Source organism: Prionailurus viverrinus, chromosome C1 (assembly GCF_022837055.1).
Source record: "Prionailurus viverrinus isolate Anna chromosome C1, UM_Priviv_1.0, whole genome shotgun sequence".
Classification (NCBI taxonomy): domain Eukaryota; kingdom Metazoa; phylum Chordata; class Mammalia; order Carnivora; family Felidae; genus Prionailurus; species Prionailurus viverrinus.
Window position 1 is genome coordinate 197464881 of NC_062568.1, and position 22628 is coordinate 197487508.

Sequence of the window (22628 nt, forward strand, 5' to 3'; positions counted from 1 at the left end):
TAGATGGTCAAACCAGATCCTTAAAGGCGTCACAGCCAACATTCTAGTGGACACACTGTTAAAGACAGTATGCACTCTTTCCCCCATGTTTAATTTTAGTGGTACCATTGATGTTCACTGTCAGGTTATGGGAAGGCTAGAGTAGCTAGGAAGCCTATTTGCCAGGGCCGGGCTGGTGGCCAAACTTATGACTTTTGTACCTTGCCTTTTGGGTACTACCATGGCTAGTGTCTTCCTTTATTAAGGGCCTCTTGCAAAGAGGTTGAGCCTTTTAGAACTTGAAAGGGCCTTAGAATGAATGAAAGTCTTTATTTTTTTATTTTACTATTAAACCAAGATTCAGATAATTGAGATTTTCTCCAAGACCTAGATACTAGACACTAGAATATGAAGTCTAGTAATGTAGTTTCCTTCATTAGGGTCATCCAGTTGAGTCATCTTTTTAAAACATGTCCCTTCCCCCAAGGGTTGTTATCTTTCTCCTTAAGGGTTCTTGTAGTCATTTTATCTTAGCAGTTGGTTGTTTTTGACTTTGCCTGACCCGTGATTGGGAGGCCTGGTTAAGGTGTGAGTGGGAATTTATATCTTGCTTCATACTTAAAAATTATGTAACGTTCAAGAGAAAAGCTTTTGAGGGGCACCTGGGTTGCTCAGTCGGTTAAGCATCCTACTCTTGATTTTGGCTCAGGTCATGATCTCATGGTCGTGAGATCCAGCACCGTGTCAGACTCTGCCTGGGCATGGAGGCTGCTTGAGATTCTCTCCCTCAGTCCCTCCTCTGTACTCTCTCTCTCTCTCTCTCTCTCTCTCTCTCTCTCACTCAAAATAAAATAGAAAAGCTCCTAAAATTAAGGCATATGGAGGAACAGAAACAGTCCCTGAGGCACACTACAAAGCAACAGAGGAGGAGGAGAGTTCACAGCGTTGATCTCTGCTTGGAACCATGTATTTACTTTCCTTTCCCTCCCTTTCTTTAGCTCCTGGACTTCCATAAACTCAGTCTTATGAAGAGGAATGGTGTGGCTTAAGAGGTTTGAGTTGGGATTCTGGACACCTAGCTTTTAGGTCCAGTTTTGCTCCAAGCCTCCATTTTCCTCTCTTTGGATCTTATTTTCCCCATCTTTAAAATGAAAGGCTGGATTATTGATCCTCAAAGATCTTTTTAGGTCTGATATTCTTTGATTTCATGAATCCTGAAAGGTTCTGATGCTCTGATGAAGGGCCACAGCTTGCAGTTTGCTCTGACACAGTATAGATGCTGCATTGGAACTTTACCACAGTGTACCTTGCGTAGTTTCAGGCTAATTTTTCTTTTTCAGGAGGAATATTTCTGAGAGTCTGGATTCTATAGATAAGTGAGTTTTGTTTTTGTTTTTATTTTTAAAGAGAATGTGAAAGGTTAAAAATAAGAGTGAAAGAAGACTTTAAAGTTGGATCTGTGGAGAATATATAAATGTGTATCTCAAGTAACTGTTGTAGAATAACAGATGCTTTGTTCAGTCTGTGTAGGGTGGCATAGTATTGTGGCATTCTCTTGATGCTGTTGCAGAGACCAAGGGGCTATAAGGAAGTTCAAAGTCCACATAGTTTCCACCTTTGGAAAAGGTGTGCCCGCTTACCTCAGGACCCAACAGGTGGGAGAGCTACTGAGGACACGGTTTCTAGCTTCCTTAGAACTCCCACTCCTGGTGGAATGATTTGAGCCCCTCAGCTCTGTGGGACCAGAAAATCTGCACTTGAAGCTTGGCTTGTTTGGCTTAAATGATGGGAGTTTGTTCCCCCTGAAAATGTCACTGCAACCCCAGGACAGCTTAATGATTCTTGTAGGTTACTCAGAACTCATTGGGTATGATTCTGTCCCAGAGCAGGCTTGATGGCTGTGTTGTAAGGAGATAAGGCCAGATACAGTCTGGCTCTTTACTGGAAACCATTCACCTTCGTGCTTTATTCTTCTCAGTGGGTGGGGTTCCCTCCATTCCTGCCTGAATGAAAAGCCTTTAGCTGACTTCCTGATCATGCCCTGTCTTGTCCTTCATTTTTTCGTTGCTTTTCATTATTATTTGCTGCAGCTCAACCCATCTTCTAGTTGTGGCTTTACACAAGGCAGGAGCCTCTAACCTTTGTAAATGTTTGTAACTGGAAAGAAACTAAAAGTTTGAGTTAGGAGAAAGGAGTTTAGGTCTCTTATGCTGTGTTCACGGGATTAGGGTGAGGAGTTGGGAAGGTCGGAGAGGTGAGGAGACTTGATCCAAGAAAACACTCTAGATGAAGATGAAGGAGTTGAGGAAATGGAAGTTTGGGTTGCTGACAGGGTAGAAAAAACTTGAGGAATGCTCCCTATTTGATAAATAGGTTATTTTTAGTTGCAGAAAAAGAGTAGTCTCACCAGCATAGTGGAATCTTGCAGTCATGTTTGTAACTTAAACTAATCAGTTGAGGCTATGCCAGAAAAGTGTCAGGTGACATGCTAATTTCCTCCAACTTTTAGTTCTGTCTGGCTTAACTCCAGCAGTCCTATGGCCTGCAGGGCCTCAGGGCATGTGAGTGGAGGGTAATTGGGGGGAGGGGGCCAGCTGCTGCTGTTTGAGATGCTCCTTAAGGCGAAAGAACCTGTGTGCTAGGCCCCTGTTCTGATGCATGCACTGGGGCTCTAGGTCTCTGGTGCTTAAATCCAGAGTGTTCCCTTGTGGGACCCCAGCATGACCTTGGGTGGAACTGCCTTAGAATCTGATTTGCTATTTTTCCAATTAACTCTGTGTTCTGTGCCCATCTTTCTTTGTCCTTGGTCCTTGAGTTTTAATGAATTTTAAGCTCCTAGTTAACATTATTCAGCACACTTTGATTTAGTTTCCACTAAAATGTGTGCCTGGCATTACTGTGGTGCCAAGTGCCCTTTGATCTTTGTTTCTTAGAGACTCTAGATTCTATATGTGTTGTTCTGTTGAAGAATGTCAACTTGTTAATTAAAGTATTTTAATTTTTAATTTTGGGAAAGACTTTATATCAATTACTAGGACAGAAAAACATGTTTAGTGGTGTGATTTGGGGTACTGTGTACTTTTTTATAGGAGCTGGACCTTCCTAACTGGAAGATATGACCTTTGCCTTTGTAAGAATTTACAGTGGTGTGGAGAAAATGATAGTACAAATTATTGAAGAAAATATTGAAGCAAGTACAGACTGAATCATCTGTGCATAACGAATACCCTGAGTGCTGCAGAGTTCTCTGGTCAGTAAGTAGGGTTTAGAGCTTGCTTGTTGGAGCAAGTTTTAGTCTTGTTTCTTTTTAGCTTTATACACAAAGAGGTTAAACAGCAACTTTTGAGTGTGGGTTTCTGTAGTCTTGGGATTTTTCTCCCTGTGCTGGTCTTATTTTTTGCTTAAAACATAATAAAAGTAATCTGTGTAACTGAGTCTCATGGGTACAAGGAAAACCTAAGAGGTAGTTAGCTTAATAAAAGCAGCTAGTGAACTGATGGATCCATCTTATTTGGGGAGGCTGGGGGAATAGAACTGGTGATGTTTCTCCTGGGTGCTGAAGAAAGGGGCTGCCTACGAAAGCCTTTCTTTAGAAGCTTTCAGCTTGCCTTAGAGTAGCAAATTATTTAAAATATGAGCCTCCGTTTCCTCACATTTTAAAATGGGTTTGATAGTATCTCCTCATAGAGTTGTGAGAATTGAGTGGATGGGAGTGAAAGTGATTTGAAGTATGAAATAATGTGTAAGCATTAGATATTATTATTCATTATATTATTTAGGGAGGAGGAGCCATGGACTTTTGAGGCCTCTGGCAGGACATCTTTGGGGAGCCTTTCTGATGATTTTGGGCATCCTGGAATCTGGACTTCTTTTAGTTGGTGTTAGTAAAGAAAATAATATTACTCAATGTTATTTAAAGGTATACATGTGGGAGATGAATTGTTCTTTTTTATGTATACATACCTATACTTATAAGAATATAAATAGAAGCACCCCTCATAGTGTTCAGCTATGTAGCCATTGAACATTTACCGAACTATTACTATGTGCCAAGTTCTATTCATGTGCTTGGATTTGGAGATGAAATACATAATCTTGGCCTTTTAAGAGCTCACAGTTTGGTGGGGGGATATAAAGAAGTAGATAATTACAATACAGGATGGTAAGTGCTGTCTGTGTTAGAGGGAAACCTACGGTCTTTTAAAAGGGCCTGTTCTTACTTGATTCCTCTCACCTTCTTCTCCAGACTTTGTTTAAAAGCTGTACGAGATCATAGGGAGGCCTGGAGAGATAAAGCAGTTTGCCTAAGGTCATACCCATAGCTCGTTGGTGGTAAAGCTAGAATTAAAATGAGTTGTCATATTCAGTCTTTTGCAGCTTTGTTCTTAGCTCCATCAGCACTGACCTCAACTTTTCCTCCCTTGCCCTAGATTCCTACTCTTTTCAAAGGGATAACTCTCTCCCTCCTCTCTGCTCCACCATCTTTTCAAGCTTCAGTTCTTATTACCTTATCTCACAGGTACTATTGAACTGGAAGTAGGAAGACTTGGGAGGCTTAACTTTGAGCTTGCTGAGGTAGAATGGTTCTTTGTATTGGCTGCACATTAGAATTGCTTACAGAGCTTTTATAAAATACTGATACCTAGGATTCTGATTTTTACTCCCATTATTTGTTCATTATTGAGATATAGCTACAGTAAATTATCCAGATTTTTCAGTAAAATACTCAATGAAATTTTATGTATGTATGCTGTCATGTAAAGACTACTCACATCAAGATATGCATCAGGTCAAGATAGAGAACATTTCCAGAATTCCAGAAGGCTCCCTCGTGCTTCTTCCTCATCGGTACTGGCTACCCAAGTAACTAGTTATTCTGACTTCTATCTCCATTGATAAGTTTTGTCTATTTTTGAGTTGCGTGTAATAGAACATAAATAGCCTCAGCTGCATGAACTATTTTGGGTCTGGCTGCTTTTGTTTAACATTGTGTCTGGATATTCATCCATGTTGTATGTAGCAGTATGTAATGGTTCATTGTTTGGATGTATCACAGTTATTTATTCTACTGTTGATGGACATTTGGGATCTTACCAGTTTTGGCTATATGACAAAGCTGCCATGGACACTCTTAGTCTTATGTATATCTTTTGGTGAACATATGCAGTCATTTCTCTTGGGTGTATACCTAGGAATAAGATTCTGGGTCATATGTTTAGCTCTGGTAGATATTGCTAGAGTTTGGTTGTACTAGGTGGTAGTATTAAAATTTTTTTTATTATGAAAAATTTCGGGGCACCTGAGTGGCTCAGTTGGTTAAGCGTCCGACTTTGGCTCAGGTCATGATCTCACAGTCCATGAGTTCGAGCCCCGCGTTGGGCTCTGGGCTGACAGCTCAGAGCCTGGAGCCTGTTTCAGATTCTGTGTCTCCCTCTCTCTCCGCCCCTCCCTCATTCATGCTCTGTCTCAAAAATAAATAAAAAAAGAAAAAAAAGAAAAAAAAATTTCAAACATTCACAAAAGGAGAGAGGCTAATACAGTGAACCTACATATATTTATATTCAGTAATTTTCAAGATTTTGCTACATTTCCTTCAGTTCTTTTTAATGTGTTGAAGAATTTTAAACCAAATCCCAGAAATCATACCATTTTATACCTACACACTGTTTTATGCATCTTTAAATACATTTTCTCACATAACCATAATGCTATTATCAAATTTAAGAAAATTAACAAAACCTTAATAACATCTAGATAGGATCATATAATCAGATTTCCTTGATTGTCTAAAAAATGTCTTTGCAGTTACTTTGTTAGGGTAAGGATCTGACCAGAACCCATACAGTACATTAAGTTGTTATGTTTCCTAAGTTTCTTTGTATTTCAAGTCCTTCCCTTGCTCCCACTTTTTCATATCATTGACTCATTGTAGAAATTCAGTCATTTATCAGATAAATGATATTTTTGAAAGCTTCTAGGTTTTTCCAATAATTAGCATTGAAAACCTCCAGGAGTGTAAATCTTAGGACTGTTCTTTTAAAGAGAGGGTGAAAGGTAGGGGCTAGAATATAAATATAGTATGGGTGATTGAAGCTATCATAACAGATTTGAGCATAGACCTCTTATACAATAGAACTGGGATATGGTAGTAGCAGTTGTGGTGTGCCCAGAGAAAGAGTGTGGGAACTAGTCACGAAGTTCTCTTTTGTCTATCCCAGTTTCACTTTGTTGTGTGAATTTTCTTGTTTAGTAGGAACTTCAAACGTTGATTCTCTAATCTAAGAATCAGAGACTCTGACAAGAAAAAGCAGATATGATTTCTTTCCTGTTGAAGTTACTTTCTTGCAGAACTGTTGACCATGAGTTTTGTGTGTGTGTTTGTTTGTTTTTTTGTTTTTTAATTAGCTGAACACAGTGGGAAATTGGAAAATAGATCATTCACAGCAATTAAGATACTTAAGGCTTAATTAAAGAAAACTTTAAGGGGTAAGAAATTAAGTCTGTACACAGCACAGGGAGGAAATGTTAAAATACCTATCAAGTTGGGAGGCTGGGGTGTCCAAAAAGGCAGGCCAGAATAAAGTGCAATAGGGGATGGTTTCCCACACCAGGAAGACCTATGGTGATTCCTTCTAGTTTGTGCCAAGCACCTTCTAGCAATTAGCTACCATTTCACTCCACCCTCTTTACCTATAAGGGCCAAATTGTCTAAATAATCTTACTTTAAGTAACTTATCAGATCTAAGTGCTCGACAGAATTTTTGTGGGAGAGTTGATAATGTTGGTCACTGGCATGGACTGAAATGGTATATCCAGTGCAGAAAACCTAGGGAAGGTCAGAGTGGCTGTAGTGTAGTTAGATTGTGAGAACTAGAGGGGCCCTTGGACTTTAGGATTCTACCTACCCTTCTTCCCTTTCCTAGTTTTTTTTGTTAGAGAAAATTTAAAATGTATACAAAAGGAAACTTCATGATGGGCTCCCATGTATCCACTCCCAGTTTCAATAGTTATGAAATCATGGCCAGTCTTGTTTCATCTATACCCTACCCACTTAACCCCATTCTGTATTATTTTGAAGCAAATTCCAGACATTATATCATTTCATCTGTTGTAAGCATTTCATTATGTATCTCTAAAAGTTAAGGACTTCTTACAATTAAAAAAACTATAATTTTAATATCACATAAAAAACCAGAATTCTTTAATACCATCAAATATCCAGTCAGTCAAATTTTCATTTTCTCATCAATGATTCTGTTTTGTTTCTTACAGTTAGTCTGAATTAGGATCCAGTTAAGATCCATACATTGTGGCTGGTTGGTTGTATCTTTTTTTTTTTTTTAATTTTTTTTTTTAAGGTTTATTCATTTTTCAGAGGCAGAGAGACAGAGCATGAACGGGGGAGGGGCAGAGAGAGAGGGAGACACAGAATCTGAAACAGGCTCCAGGCTCTGAGCTGTCAGCACAGAGCCCGACGTGGAACCTGAGCTCACAGAAGGTGAGTTCATGACCTGAGCTGAAGTCGGACGCTCAACCGATTGAGCCACCCAGGCGCCCCTGGTTATATCTTTTTTAAGAATCTTTTAATCTTATAATCTCTCCATATCCCCTCCTTTTTTTTTTTTTTTAAACATACAGGGTATGGTAGTTATATGTTGCTGCATAACAGAATTTAGCAGCATAAAACAATATACATTTATTATATCACAGTTTCTGTGGGATAGGAAGCCAGGCATGGCTTTAGCTGGGTCTCCTGCTTCAGGCTCTTAGCTGTAATCAAGATGTCAGCCATCAAGGTGTGACCGAAGAAGGGTTTGAAGTTCACTCAGTTGTTGGCAGGATTCAGGTCCTTGTGGGCAGTTAGACTGAGGGCCTCCATTCCTTACTGGTTGGTAGATGGAGGCCACCTTTAGTTCCTTGCCATATGGGCTTCTGTAGCACAGCAGCTAGCTTCATCAAAGCAAGCAAGAGATGGCAAAAGAGAGAAAGAGCCAGTAAGAAAGAATTCAGTCTTTTATAAGCTAATCTCAGAAATGACATCTCATAATTCTTGCCTATGTTCTCACTGTTAGACACCAGTCTTGAGGCCCAGACCAAACTCAAGGGGAAGAGCCCACATAGAACATGGACACTAGGGGGTGGAGATCTTTGGGAGCCATTTTAGAAGACTACCCATCTTCTAGAGATAAACTCTAGAGTCCAGGTCTGCTGACTATCAATATATTTGCCTTTTTACCATATTTTTGGTGCCACTGGGGAGAACAAGGCCCCTCAACTCACGCATTTCATTTCCCTCCATCTGTGTAATAACTCCATTATGCAGTTTCCTTTTGTGACACTCTGATAAATGTCATGTTTATATATGTCAATAACCAGAGCCAGTTGTTAAAAATCATAGGTAGGATAGGTTGATTGGGCTTTTTCAAACCTTGACCAAGAAATAAACCAGTCACTGGTCTTTAAAAAAAAAAAAAAATTAACTATGTGTTTCACACTGTGCCAGGCCTATGGAGGTACAAAAAAAGCATAGAAGAATAAGAGTTTGTAGTTATTGTGTGGGATGGACAATAAGTGCAAAAAATTAGAAATTAGCGTTGAGTCAATCGGCCAATATTGTTTGGTGCACAAAGCTCTGTGTGCAAAGCTCCATGTTAAGTGCTATGGAGAATATCAAACTCGGTAAGACAGCCTTTTGCTCTCTCCTTAGGGGATGATACAAAACAAAGTTATAATGCAAAGTAGACTGGGAATTGTGCAAGTAGAGATATGGACAAAGTACTTTGGGAGCAAAGGATGGAGAATCTTAGAATGTTAGAGTCAAAAAGGGCCCTTAGCATCAGGGCCAGTGGTCTTTACCATTTGGAGACATGGAGCCATTTAGTCAGAGAAGTTTGAGTTCTCGCTAAGATAAGAGAATCAAGTGAAGTTAGAATATAACTTTTTTAGCGGCTAGAGATTGGAGCACTTAAGTTGGAAACAGGTAGCCTTAGATCATAGAACAGACTACTCCAAGAATGTGGACTTTCTCAGTAACACACCTCAACTGGCCAAAGGTAGATTCTGCAGCTGCTCTGTGTACCTATAATATAACAATAACCATGTTTTATAATATACAAAGTACTTTCACATATATTATTTCATTTGGTCCTTACAACCTTGGAGTCTGGATATATTGTTATCTCTGTTTTACAAATGAGGAAACTTCTACTCAGAGAATTATAATATCTATTAAGGATCACAGAACCAGTAAATTAGAGAGACAGGACTGGGTCTCAGGATTTCATTGCCCTGTGTTCTGCTCAGTATGTGTGCTCTGAGTGTGTGTGCTGTTTGTTTTGTTTGTTTTTAATACTGAAGACACTGACTTGAGACTTGTTGGCAAGCATGGCTTTCTGAGCAGATGAGATAAAGAGGCACATCCAGGGCTATAAGAAGGAACTTGGACAAGGGTTGGTGGTGGGGAGATGCAGAGAACCTGGCAGAGAGCCTGCTGATGTCTTCTGCCCAGGGGCATCCTCCCTGCCCTTTCACATGCTGCCCAGCAACACCTCTGGCCTCAACCACCTCTCCTGGTACTTCTTTAAAATTATTTCTGCTGGAACTGGGCAAGTAAATTTCTCAGGGTTCCTTTCCCAAGGTCTTCCTAGTACACTTAGAAGGAAAGAGAAACTAAATAAAAACACACAGGGGATACAATGCTTTATCAGAATGGTGAGAAGAAGAAAATTGGATTAACATTTATAGAACACATTATGCCAGCCCTTATCTGCTTATACTGAATCTGTATTTCCATATAGTCCTTGACATCAGTCCCATGAAGTTTAGATATTATAGTCTCTGTGTACACTTGAAGAAATTGAGATCGTGAAGTTTGATCACCCGGACTGCTGTGTGACTGAAGTATAGAGGAAACCAAGATTCCCTGGCTTCTGAGACCATGTGTACTCCTCCCATTGTGGTATGTTGCCTGGGCAGCAGGCAGGGTGGAGAAGGAGTGTGGAACAGAGACAATGGGAAGTTCTCTAGAGGCTGTAAAATGGAAAGAAACTTCTTGCTGGGGGTAGAAATAACGGTGACTCCCCCAAAATGAGCCTTGGAATTAAAATGGCAGAGAAAACTTTCTAAACCCAGGCCCTCTGGTATAAAAAGCCACGCGTTCTGTTCCTGACACACCAAGGGAAAGTGTACATTTTTATCTTCCGTTGTAGTGAAGATGAGATCTGTGTTTGAAAAAAGACTTCCAGATTGATACTCTGGACATTTAGGAATCGGTCCAAGGGGAACGGAATTCTTAGCTGAATAAAAAGGTTTGAAGCCCTTGGGTGACTTGCGGCTGCCAGGACCTGCCGCTTGTACATGTGGCAGTGCGAGGATGGTGCCCCCTTTAAACAGAAACAGACCAAACAGCTCATCCTCAACCCTGCATCCTCTCGAATCTAAACAAGATGTCTGTATTTACTGCCTCCCTCCTCTTAGCCTGTCCTAGGCTGGCTTCTGCCCTGTCATTTCACTGTACACTTCAGTAAAGTCACTGATGTCCTTCATGAAGCTGAATTCAACAGACTTTTCAAATTCATTTTCTCGGTGAAGTTGATGCTGTTGACTACTCCTTCTAGAAATACTCTCTTGTCTTGGCTCAAGTGATATAACACTGTCTTGTTCTTTCTCCTACTTCTCTGCTGTTTCTGCGGGTTCATCCTCCGTTCTACAGCTATTAAATGTACTACTCTCGCAGGCCCTCCTCCCTGGTCATACTAGACACTCTCCCTGGGTGATCTCATCCACCCCATTGGCTTTAGTAACCACACCTCTATGCACATGACTCATAAATTTATGTATCCAGCCTGGATTGCTCCCCTGTGCTACAGACCCATCTATTTATTGTCAGCCAGGCACCATTCTAGGGTACAGAATTCCCTGGGGATATAGTGATGAGGTAGACAGAAGGTGGGGGTAGAGGTGGGGAGGAGGAGATAAACAGTAAGTAAGTAAACAAAATACCAGATGGGGTTAAGTGTTAAGGTGCACATAAACTAGGGTGATATGTTAGAGGTTGAGAGCTACTTAATATTATCTGGCCAAGTCTTTAGAGAGGTGATAAAACTTAAGCTGACCCTTCAATGCCTGAAAGGAGCCAGCTGTACAAAGGGAAGAGGGAACAGCTAGTGCAAAAGCCCTAAGGCCAGAATGAATGCAGTGTGTGCAAGAAACAGGAAGTGAGGAAGGGGACCTGGTAGGAGATGAGGTCAGAGAGGTAGGTAAGGGGCCAGATCATGCAGGGCCTAGTAGACTCTGGTGAGGACTTTAGAGTATTCTAAGTGGAAGGCAAAGCTGTTAGAGGTATTTTGTTGTGTTGCTTTTAAGCAGAATAGAGTCTTGATCTGATTAAGTTTTTAGAAATTTGCTGCTGTTTGGAGAGTGGTACTCATAGGGGACAGTTGGTAGCAGGGAGGCTTAAGGAGGCTATTATAGTAGGTAGGGTGAGAGAGAGTCCAGTAGCTTGGACTAGGGTGCTTAATGGGGATGTAGAGAGCAGAGGGACAGGTTCAAAAAAATTTGGAAGTTGGAGTTGATAGGACCTGCTGATGGATTTCATGTTCGGTGTGGGGGAAAGACACATTCAGCATGGTTAGGTGTTTGGCCTGGTCAGTTGGGTGAATGGTGATAGTGTAAATAGGGGAAAATGTGAGGAGGAATGAGTTTGGGAGAAAGACGGGTGGGAGGTCAATACAATCAACAATATGGGAATATATGGATATGTGATATCGATTAGACATCCAGGTAGAGATGTCCGGTAGGCCGTCGGAAATGCTTCTGGAATTGTCAGTGCTGGAGATGAAAATTTGGAAGTCATTGATATTGAGTCATGGGACTAGATGAGATTGCCCAAAGAAGGGAGGGTGCAGATAAAGAAAAGAGGTCCTGGGACTATCTCTGGTCATGTAGAGGAGAAGGTGGAGCAGACTGAAGATGACCTGTGGAGTAGGATGATGAGGAAAGTATGATGTCCTGGAACCAAGGGAGAAAGTGTTTTGATGGAGAAGGAGTGGTTATTTGCGTTAAATGCCATTTGGAGGATAGGGAAGTGACCACAGAATTTGTCAGTATTGAGGCCTTTGACCCTGATGAACAGTTTTTGTGGAGTGTTGAAGATAGAAGGCTGATTGGAGTGACTGAGCATTAGAGGTATGGAAATAAAACGTGTAGAGTACTCGGAGAGGTTTTGCTGTGAAGAGAAGAGAAGCAGAGACATTGGGGCTAGACTAACTGGAAGGAGGTGTGAGATCAAGGGAGAGTTTATTGTTTCTGGTTTTTGTTTTGTTTGTTTTAAATTTTTTTTTAAATGTTTATTCATTTTTGAGAGACAGAGCATGAGTGGGGAAGGGGCAAAGAGAGGGAGACACAGAATCTGAAACAGGCTTCAGGTCTGAGCCATCAGCACAGAGCCCAACGCGGGGGTCGAATTCACGAACTGCGAGATCCTGACCTGAGTCGAAGTTGGACGCTTAACTGACTGAGCCACCCAGGCGCCCCTCGTTTTGTTTTTTAAGATGGGAAATTCTAGAATCTTGCTTTCCAAATGTGGCCTCTGGATCAACCTGGGAAGCTCTTAGAAATACAGTCTTAGGCCCCACCCTAGACCTGAGTCAGTGTCTGTGTTTCAGTGAGATCCTCAGCTGATTTGTGTGCACATTCAAGTTTGAAAAGCACTGTTCCAGAGTGTGGCTTCTCAAGCTGTCAGTGATGCAGGACAAATTAATTTTTTCTAGTCTGTCCAGGACCTACATGTGGTATTCTTATGCAGATTTTTGTCTGTAACTCACTCCACGTGTGACTCACTGTGTGAGTTCATCAGCACCCTCACTGGTCTAGACCCTGTTTGAGAAGTCCTCCTCAGATCCTATGCTTGCACGTTGTAGCAGTGTCTACAACATTGCTTGCTTCACAAATGTCTAGGTGCCTATTCTATTCCTGTACTTACACTGGTAAGATTTTGTGAGCCAGTGCTGGCCTGTGGATCTCATACTGTTTGGCTAGGGTCATTTGAGAGTCTGTACAGGAGAAAAATGACGTAAGAGAGTGGAGATCACTGCATATGAAGATAAGAGGGAATCAGATCCATAGTAGACATGAAAAGTTGTACTTTATGTATCAGCAGACCCTCTTCATTGTAACAATAGGGAACACAGAATGCTGACATATGGTTAGATTTGGAATTAGGGAGATGATGGTCTGAGTGTTGCTTCTTGGGGACAGTCATTTAGCTGATGGGGGTTGGAGGTTTATTGAGGAAAAAAAAAGAGGTGCAAGAGTCGTTTTGGAGAGTTGGAAAGTGAACCTAACAAGGGGAGATATAGTAGGGTTGCTGGCAGCATCGAGGGACATGTTTGAGATTTTGTGGTGATAAATTTAAAATGTGGGGTGCCTTGCTGGCTCAGTTGGTAGAACATGCAACTATTGATCTTGGGGTTGTGGATTTAAGCCCCACGTTGGGCATGGAGCCTGTTTAAAATTTTTTTTAAATTTTTTTATTTTGTTATTAAAAAAATTTTTTTTTTAATCTTTATTTTTGAGAGAAAGAGTGTGAGCAGGGGAGGAACAGAGAGAGAGGGCAACACAGAATCCAAAGCAGGCTCCAGGCCCTGAACTGTCAGCACAGAGCCCGACGTGGGGCTTGAACCCATAACCGTGAGATCATGACCTGAGCCGAAGTCGGACACTCAACCTATTGAGTCACCCAGGCGCCCCTAAAAATTTTTTTTAAATGATACCAGTCAGTAGTTGCATTTTCTCTACAGACACAGTTTATAACTTAGTGCTTTGGTGTAGGCCTGGAGAGGTTGTTAGTTTGGTTTAGTGAAGATTGAAGTTTTACTAGTTGAATATTAGGGGAGGGGGACAAATGAATTAAAGATATTTGCAAGGAACTGATTATAAGGGAAATGACCACATGAAGGGAGGCATTGATTCCATTAAATTACTTAACTTCTCTCTCTTTTTTTTTTTTTTTAAATGTTTGTATATTCTGAGAGAGATCATGAGCAGGGGAGGTACAGAGAGACTCCCATGCAGACTCTGCATTGTCAGCGCAGAGCCTGATGTGGGTCTCAAACCCATGAGGCTGTGAGATCATGACCTGAGCTGAAACCAAGAGTCTGACACTTAACCATTTGAGCCACCCAGGCACTCCTCTCCTCTTTTAGAAGATGGGGATAATAGTATCTGTTTCACAGAGTTGTTCTAAGGATTTAGTTAATTCCTATAAAGTGCCTAGAACGGTGCCTGGGGCACAGTAAGTGCCCTGTATGCAGCTGGCAGTGTTAGCTCTATGGCCACCATCTCCTGAAACAGGGAACTGGCCTTCTTACCCATCTTTTGGCACCATTTGTCCTTGCTTCCATCTGTTGTCCATACTGAAGCCAAAGTGATCTGGAAATGTGCATACCTTATCCCTACTTAAGAGTTAAATGATGGGGCATCTGGGTGGTCTAGTCAGTTGAGCGGCCGACTTCAGCTCAGGTCATAATCTTATGGTATGGGACCTCCAAGGGCCTGTATGGTGTGGCTTGCTCCATACCTCTCCAGCCTCATTTCCTGTCACACTTCTCCCTTGTTGGTCAGCCAGATCTACCTGAGCTCCTCATATTCAACATGCTCCCTCTTCTGCTTGGAAATGTCTTCACCACTAGGGGCAGCCTTCCTAGACCTCCCTATTAATGGGTCAGCTTCTATTAATTTAATAGTATGATTCTTCAATTAGTGTTTTCCTGTTGCGCTATACAATAAATGGCATGAAGACAGTTCTGTTTCTGCTCCCTATTTTCCTCAGAGCTTGATGCACTGTAGCCAGTCAATATTTGCATGAATACGTGAATGAATGAAAGAATGCACAAACTACCTATCAACCGCTTGTCGGTCTGTGTTATTTGGGATGTGGGTCAGGACTGATTCTCTTGAGAGTAAGATCTGAGAGAATTCTTCCAGGGTGGTATAATGGAGAGGAGAAAGCACATTTTGGATCCAAAATACCTACGTGAGAATCCACTTATCAGCTGTGTGACTTTGACCCTTTATTTCTTCCTCATTTATAAAGTAATCATGATGGTATTTACCCAATAGGGTTACTATGAAGATTGAATTAGGTAATAAAAGCACTTTCAGTTTCTTTCTCCTTAGACTGGTTGTTGTGACTTTGCTGTTTACATTTGCCATTACCTGGTCTAATCCTTTGGGCCCCTTGGTATCCTAATTATAGACTTCCAGAGGTTAAAGGGAGCCAGCATGTTCTTCTGATTTAGCCAACTTTCTAAAGCAGGTCTAAAACCAGCAATTTTAGACATGTGGTTCTATTGCTAAACCCCACAAACACGGGCTAATTGCAAGGAAGCCTAGTCTCAATTATAGCCTACTTGTTAGAAAAGGAAACAGCGGACAGGTGGCAGTCCTTGAGGGTCTGCTTTTAAATAGATGTCCTAATCGCAAACTAGTCTTATCAATTGTTTATTAATAAATGCTTCCATAGTGTTTGAAAGTTCTTAAATCCTTTCTTTCTAATTCTAATCTTGTTTATACTCTTGGTTCTTTGTTAAGTAAGGTTTCTTTGGTAAGGTGGAAAAAGCCCTGGAGCTCAGAGATGGGATTACTGGATTCTAGTCCTGTCTCTGTTATTAGCTTCCTAAAAGAGTCACAGGTCTTAATCTGTTTGCTCATCTGTTGTAGGGGGGATAAGAGTATCTGCCTTCTTATCCCAAGAGTTACACGGATAAAAAAGTTATATCCTGGGAGAATTAGACCTTATTTTAGCAGCCCTCCATCATAGATGGGTATTGAAATCTGTTATTAACATAATTTAAGAATTAATAACAAGACTCTTAATTTATTCTTTAACAAATTGAATAATTGAGATATTCTAATAAATCAAATGAGTTGGCATGTCTCCACTTTTGCCTTTTGGGATCTATTACGGTTTTTTCAGGGGCAGACGGAAACAGCATGGGTAAGGGTTCATACATGTTGTCATTGGAAAGGGCCTTAAATATCATGTCGTCTGAGTTTTTTGTTCGACTGATGAAGCTGAGGCCCAGGGAGTATAAAAGTCATATCTGAGGTGTCAGTGGTTGAACTTCCTGTCCAAGGCTCTTCACCCTAAGAGGCACCTCTTCTTTTTACCAGTTTCTCACTTGCTCTGTACCCTTCTCCCTCGTGGGCAGGTGGGATGGGTGGGAGGGGGATGAGAAGAAGGCAAGGCTTTCAGACATCTCTTCTGCAGGTTATGTTTTTCCCTCTGCTTTTACCTGGAATGTCTTGAACTCCAACATGAAATGACCTGAGTGCAGGAAGCTGGTCAGGTATGGCATTCAGGTTAGCTGCTTTTATCAACCGGGTGGCACCAGGTTGGCTCTCACCAAGCTGCTGGCACTCTTCAGCCTCAAACCCACTGATTGGTCACACTTCATCCTTCCATTGGCCCATTTACAGGTTGGCTTTTTGGTGAAGAGATTGCACAGGGCAGAAGAAAAACATTAAATCCCTCCTCATTTTTCTCCTGCCTGAGAATGTTGCTTCAGCAATTCCAGGTGAAAAAATGATGGTCTCCTTGCCTCTCAGTAGACACAATGGGGCACCAGATTTGACTCCTAGGACTTCGGATATTATGGTTATCTCAGGTTTAAATTTTTATCCTGCCCTCTCATTTTCCACCTTCACACTTTGTTCTTTGCTTATATCTGGAAGACCTCAAAAAGTTAATTAGTAGATATGAGGGGTGGCCTGCTCCAACAGAATTGCAGGTTAATGGTATCTCTGTGATCCTTAGTTATTCTGGGTCTCTCTGGTATCAGTTTTTCTGGTAACAGAAAGTAATCACTGTATACTCAGGTGAAGAGCTGAGGATGGTTCTTCTAGAGACTGCAGATGACCCAGAGTTTTTCACTTTGGATAATTTCTGTTTATCTGTAGATTTCATGAACTCTTTTCTCTGTCATCTCCATTCTGTTCTTTTTTTTTTTTTTTTTTTTTTTTTTTTTTTTTTTTTTTTTAATTTTTTTTTTCAACGTTTATTTTATTTTTGGGACAGAGAGAGACAGAGCATGAACGGGGGAGGGGCAGAGAGAGAGGGAGACACAGAATCGGAAACAGGCTCCAGGCTCCGAGCCATCAGCCCAGAGCCCGACGCGGGGCTCAAACTCACGGACCGCGAGATCGTGACCTGGCTGAAGTCGGACGCTTAACCGACTGCGCCACCCAGGCGCCCCTCCATTCTGTTCTTAAGCTCATTCAGAGGATTTTTGTTGTTGTTGTTTCAGGTGCTATAATTTCTGTTCTGAAACTTCCACTTTCAGAAAAAAAATTCAGTTTCTCTGTTTAGCTATAATTTCTGTTTTAATATCCTTGTCAAATAATTCCAGTATTTGGGTCATCTTGGAGTTGCCCTCTGCTAATTGTCTTTTCCCTTGCAAATGGCTGTAGTTTTTCTAGTTCTTTATGTAATTTGGGGTTGTCTCCTGAACATGAATGCATGTAAATGTTATGCTGTGGAGACACTGATTTCTGTTGACGTTTTTATTTTAGCAGGCAATTAACTCAGACTCAAAACTGCCAGGTTTGTCTCCCCTGCAGGGGTGGCTGTTCAGATCTCAGTTGTTCTTTTGCCCTTGACTGAGGTGCTTGGGTCCCACCCTGTGCATGCATAGTGCAGGGGTCAGCTAGAGATTGGACAGAGTTCATACTCAACACCTGGGACTTTGCTTCTCTGGCTCTCTTCTTTCTTCCCATTATCTGTGGCTGCTCTGGGCACTGTCTTATGGTTCCTCCAGAGAGAAAGTCTAGGGTTTGTTTTTTGACTGGCAGTGTAGCTGGATAGCTCTCTGGGGAAAGCTCCAAAAATGGAGAATTCATCCCATCCCCGCCCCTTCTACCAGTTTTTGACTTCCCTCCAAAATCTGCCAGCCTTTGTTCACTTCAGACAGATAGTTTTTTTTGGCATTTTATCCAGAGTTTATGTTATCTGTTGGGGGATCATGCTGGAACCACAATTTCCTACTTGCATTTCTATCCATTATGAAAGTATTTTGGGAACAAAAGTGATACATATTTAAGAGAGCTTCATTCTTCAGCCATCAAATAAGGATGGACTCATTTTCAGTATGGCTCATTACCTCAGGTGGATTCAACCATGCTCACTTTAACATGCTTTGCAACCTGGGATCAGTCTCTTCTCCATGAGACTCATTTTCTCCTCTGGTAGATGAGGCAGTTAGACTCTGCATGATCTGTTAGGGTCCTTTCATCTCTGCTTCTAGACAGAGACAGACACACCCACCCATACCCATACTACCACCACTGTCTTCACTAGAAGTTAACAAGAAGGAGCAGAAGAGGTGCCAGAAGGAAGGGGTGTGGGTGGATCTCCCGGGGTGGAAAGCTCTCTGAAGGGGCAGCACTAAAGAGCCTGAGGGTATTTACAGTCATCCTCTTGTTCTGGGGACACAGGGTCAGTATGCCAAGGATGCAAGAAGTAAAGGAAAGAAAGAAGTCATTTGCTGCTTACTTCCATCCCTTAGAAATAAGGACAGAATGTAGACAGTTGAAAACAAATCAGGATCATCAGGAGTTCCTGTTCATCTGATTTTGGGCAGAGCATTCTATCCTGTTTTGAAGAGAATAGCCCCCTGGGCCTTAGTAATATGCCAGGAAATGTGGCAAGAGATGGGGGAGGCAGTAGCTTTCGCAGGGCTGCTGCTGTCATTGTTACGGCTGAGTGGAGACAGACCAGATGTATGTGGGCATTTTTTGGAGTTCAGAATTCTTATGTAGGAGAGGTTCTAGGCTGTGGAGAGGAAAGTGTGTCTAAGGTGGGTGGAGAGGGGAAAAGAGACAGCTGTTGGGTAAGGGGCAGGGCTCAAGGTCTGTGCACCAGTTCTGAAGCTGTTTCAATAATTAAAATAGCTGTTTAAGTACATTAAATACTTTTTAAAAAGTGTGTGTGTGTATTTGGGGAGAGCTAAAACTTCTCCCACATCCACTCAAGCCATTCCTTGGGTGCTGACCCTGGTATAGATCTTTTCTCCTACTTTTTTTTTTCTAGTTTCGTTGCTTGTCCCTAATTCTTTTCTGGTACTGGCTTGAGTGTTCAAGCCCCTCATCTTTCTTTTAAAGCCATTAAAAAAAACCTATCATTTGATTATCTCTCCATTTTAATTCTAAACCCTCTTGCTTTGCTCTGTAGGAGCATAGAGGTGGGGATGGACTCTACTATATATGTGTAATGGGTTTGGTAGTGGAGGTGTGGAAATGAGATTAAAGGGACCAACAGTTTGGAAGAAGGTCACATGGTGACCTGTGTGATGTGTAAGGGAGGTATGGGCAGTTGTGAGAAAGAAGGGGGATAGTTTGCGTATAAGACCAGGTATAGATGCTTTACTTCCAGCTTAGAAGGTATCTTTCCATTCTTTGGCAAGACTTGGATGGACAGAAGTTTGCCCCAGATCTTCCACCTCCAGTAATTCTTTTGAAATTTTAGGGGTAATGTTCGGTGGGTTAGTAGACTTTTTTGGGTCTCCTGTAGAATGCTCATTACAAAACCAGAGGGTAAGTTTGCAGACAGAGATGCAATGCTTGGTTCTAATTGGTATTAGGTGGTTCGGGGCCCTTTGGAGAACCACATCTAGAAGGCAACCCAGTGACAGTCAGCCTGGTGAAGGGGCTTTTGTGTTAGACAGGTGTGGGTTTAAGGCCTGATTACCATTTATTTGCAAGCTGTAAGACCTTGGACCAGTCATTTGACTTCTTGAAATTTAGATTCTTTATTAGGGGGCAATATTGTATTATTGTCTCAAAAAATTTTTTTTAATGTTTGTTTTTTGAGAGAGAGAGAGAGAGAGAGAGAGAGCACGAGAGGGGGAGGGGCAGAGAGAGAGGGAGATGCAGAGTCCGAAGCAGGCTCCAGGCTCTGAGCTCTCAGCACAGAGCCCAGTGTGGGACTCGAACCCATGAATCACGAGATCACGACCTGAGCCAGAGTCAGACACTTGACTGGTTGAGCTGCCAGAGTGCCCCTGTATAATACTGTCTTGTGTACAACATAAAACATATTGCCTCGGGTGTGGTAGGTACTCCACAGATGTTTGGGGTTTTTTTCTTACCCGTTTTCTAGAACATCTTATTTTTAGTAGATTCCTGGCTTTTACCCTAAACAGTTGGGTGACTCACCCTTTCCAAGTTTGTTTCTTTCCATAAATCAAGGGCATCTAACTGGTTGATTTCATGTAAGATGTCATGAGTTTTTAGACTATTGGGAAATGTATAGGTGTGTTAATTTAAGAAAGACTGTGTAGTCTCCCTTGAGACCATATCATCTGATAGGAAAAGGAAAGTCTTCTCTCCCCTCAGTTCGGTCTTGGTGCAATTCACATTTTACCTATCTCTTACTTTCTGTTTATATTCTGTCCAGGTCAAGAGGCAACTGCCATTGAAAGATAGTGAGTGCCTGTTTCTAAGACAGCAAAGTATCAGGAGAGCCCCCAGAAGCATTAACGGAAAGCTTAAATTACCTAAATGGTAAGTATGGTTGTACAGCAAAACCTGGCCACACTGATAGAATTGGATGGTTTCTGAAGTCTCTACAATTTGTGCAGCGTTGCAGGAAAGGGAGAAAAGTTAATATTTGTTGATGACCTATTATGAACCAAACACAGTGCTAAGTACTTAATGTGTTTTCTGATGTAATCAGCCAGCCAGCCAGCCAGCCTAACCTTGCATTTGGTCAACAACTTTCAGAAATAGGCCTCACTACCACTTATTGAATACTTACTGTATGCCAGGCACTTACGACTTATCGAATACTTACTGTATGCCAGGCATGGTCCTGTTTGACATATGTTATCTCCCTTAGCATTTGCACCAGCCTTATGAGGTAAGTGCTGTTATTTTTGCCATGAGGAAATGAACCTGGAGAAGTTAAAGAACTTCCAAGTTCACACAGGGAGTAAATGGGAGGACTGGATTTCAGCCCCGGGTTATTTTCGTTGTACTGTAATGTTTCTCTTTTGAGAAAGTTACTTTTTTTTTTGGTTGAGACAGTGACTTAATCTTTAAAAAGCAAAGCAAAATAAACAAATGAAAGATCCTTTTGATTGACAACTAGCTCCTTTTCCTAGCCTTTCTGGATTCTGTGTGCCAGTTATTTTATTGGTTGTTGTTGACCAAGGTGGAGAGCACAATGAAATAGAAGCAGCTCGCACAGTGCATGGCCAGAGGCCCTTACCTAGTGGTTTTGGTCACCTGTGGTAGCTGGTTAATAGCTAGAGAAAAGTTCTCTGGACAGGCAAAGCAATGGGGCAGCTGCAAAATGAGTCTTGGAACTGGGTTCTAGGGATGGTTGTGGTGGGACATAGGAAAGGGATCTCAGCAAGGCCTCTCACTGTCAGGGTGACCCCTCCTGGAAAAGGGGCACATTAGATATAGCTCAGGCTCTTCTTTTAAAGGGGTGGGAAACTTTGAGGCAAACTCTTGCCCTGTTAACTGGTTCAGGATTCTTGTTCTATTCCTTTCCCTGGGGCGTTTTTCCTACCTCAGGGAACTGGGTTATGACACTCATTTCTGGTTGGGTAGTGTGAACAATCATTTGTTCATTGATCTTTCTGATGGTGTTATAGTCTCTTTATTGAAGCACCAATTTTTTTTTGTATGTCTCAAGTTTTTATTAAATTCTAGTTAGTTAACATATAGTGTAATATTAGTTTTAGGAGTAGAATTTAGTAATTGATCACTTACATATAACACCCAGTTCTTATTACAACAGTGCCCTCCTTAGTACCTATCACTCATTTAACCCATCTCCCTGCCCACCTCCCCTCCAGCTAGCCTAAGTTTGTTCTCTGTAGTTAAGCAGCAATGTTTTCTAATAGACTTCATGAATTTGACAGGGCGGGTAATCATTTTTTTCAACAAAACTCATTACACGTACCTATTGTACATAGAGTATTTTATTATATATACTGGGGCTTATGTTCTGATGGTAAAAATTGACCACTTAACTACATGCTTAGTACAATTCTTAGAGCTAGCCAGCTCTAAACAAAATGCTAATACAGCACTAAACAGAAAAAGTCCTTGTTCTCAAGGATTATATCCTGAAGGATAGAAACATTAAAAAAAAAAAAAAGACTAACTAGATACAAATAAACTAGTAAGTAGATAAATAATGTCCACTAGGCGATATGTGCCCAGAAGAATAAAAGCAGGGTAGGTAGTCAAGTGATAGGGAGCCTGGGGTCATTGCTCCTTTATGTAAGATCAGGGAAAGCCTCTGATGAGGTGACAGTTTAAGCTGTTCTGAAAGAGGTGAGGAATCCAGCCAGGGATATCTGGGAGAAAAACATCCCAGGCAGAGGGAACGACAAGTGTAAAAGCCCTGATGTATGATGTGACTTGTCATGTCCTTCACAAGGTGGCCAGTGTGGCTGCAGTGGAGTGGTAGGGAAAGAGTAGTAGGAGTCAGGGCAGAGAAGCAGCGGGACCCAGAGTAGGTAGGTGCTCAGAGCTAGTGTAAGACCTTTAGAGTGCATTTTATTCTAAATGAGATGGGGGAGCCACTGGAGAGTCAGAGTAGAGGAGTGACAAGAATTGACTTAGGTTTTTTTTTTTTA

The 22628-nt window shown here is 41.5% G+C and overlaps 1 protein-coding gene across 9 annotated transcripts in view; it reads left to right on the forward strand.

Annotated features, from left to right (window-relative positions):
- LUZP1 (leucine zipper protein 1) overlaps nt 1–22628 on the forward strand; it is a 105457-nt gene that overhangs the window by 47928 nt on the left and 34901 nt on the right. For 6 of the 9 annotated variants that reach the window (XM_047871265.1, XM_047871271.1, XM_047871270.1 and 3 more), the window contains exon 2: nt 20432–20538. The exons of 1 other annotated variant lie outside the window; for it this stretch is intronic. The gene's annotated coding sequence lies outside the window, so the exon portion shown is untranslated. Of the gene's footprint in view, nt 1–3119; nt 3230–4807; nt 4843–20431; nt 20539–22628 lie in introns of those variants that run through there. 2 more of the 9 variants (XM_047871266.1, XM_047871267.1) reach the window with 2 other exon arrangements.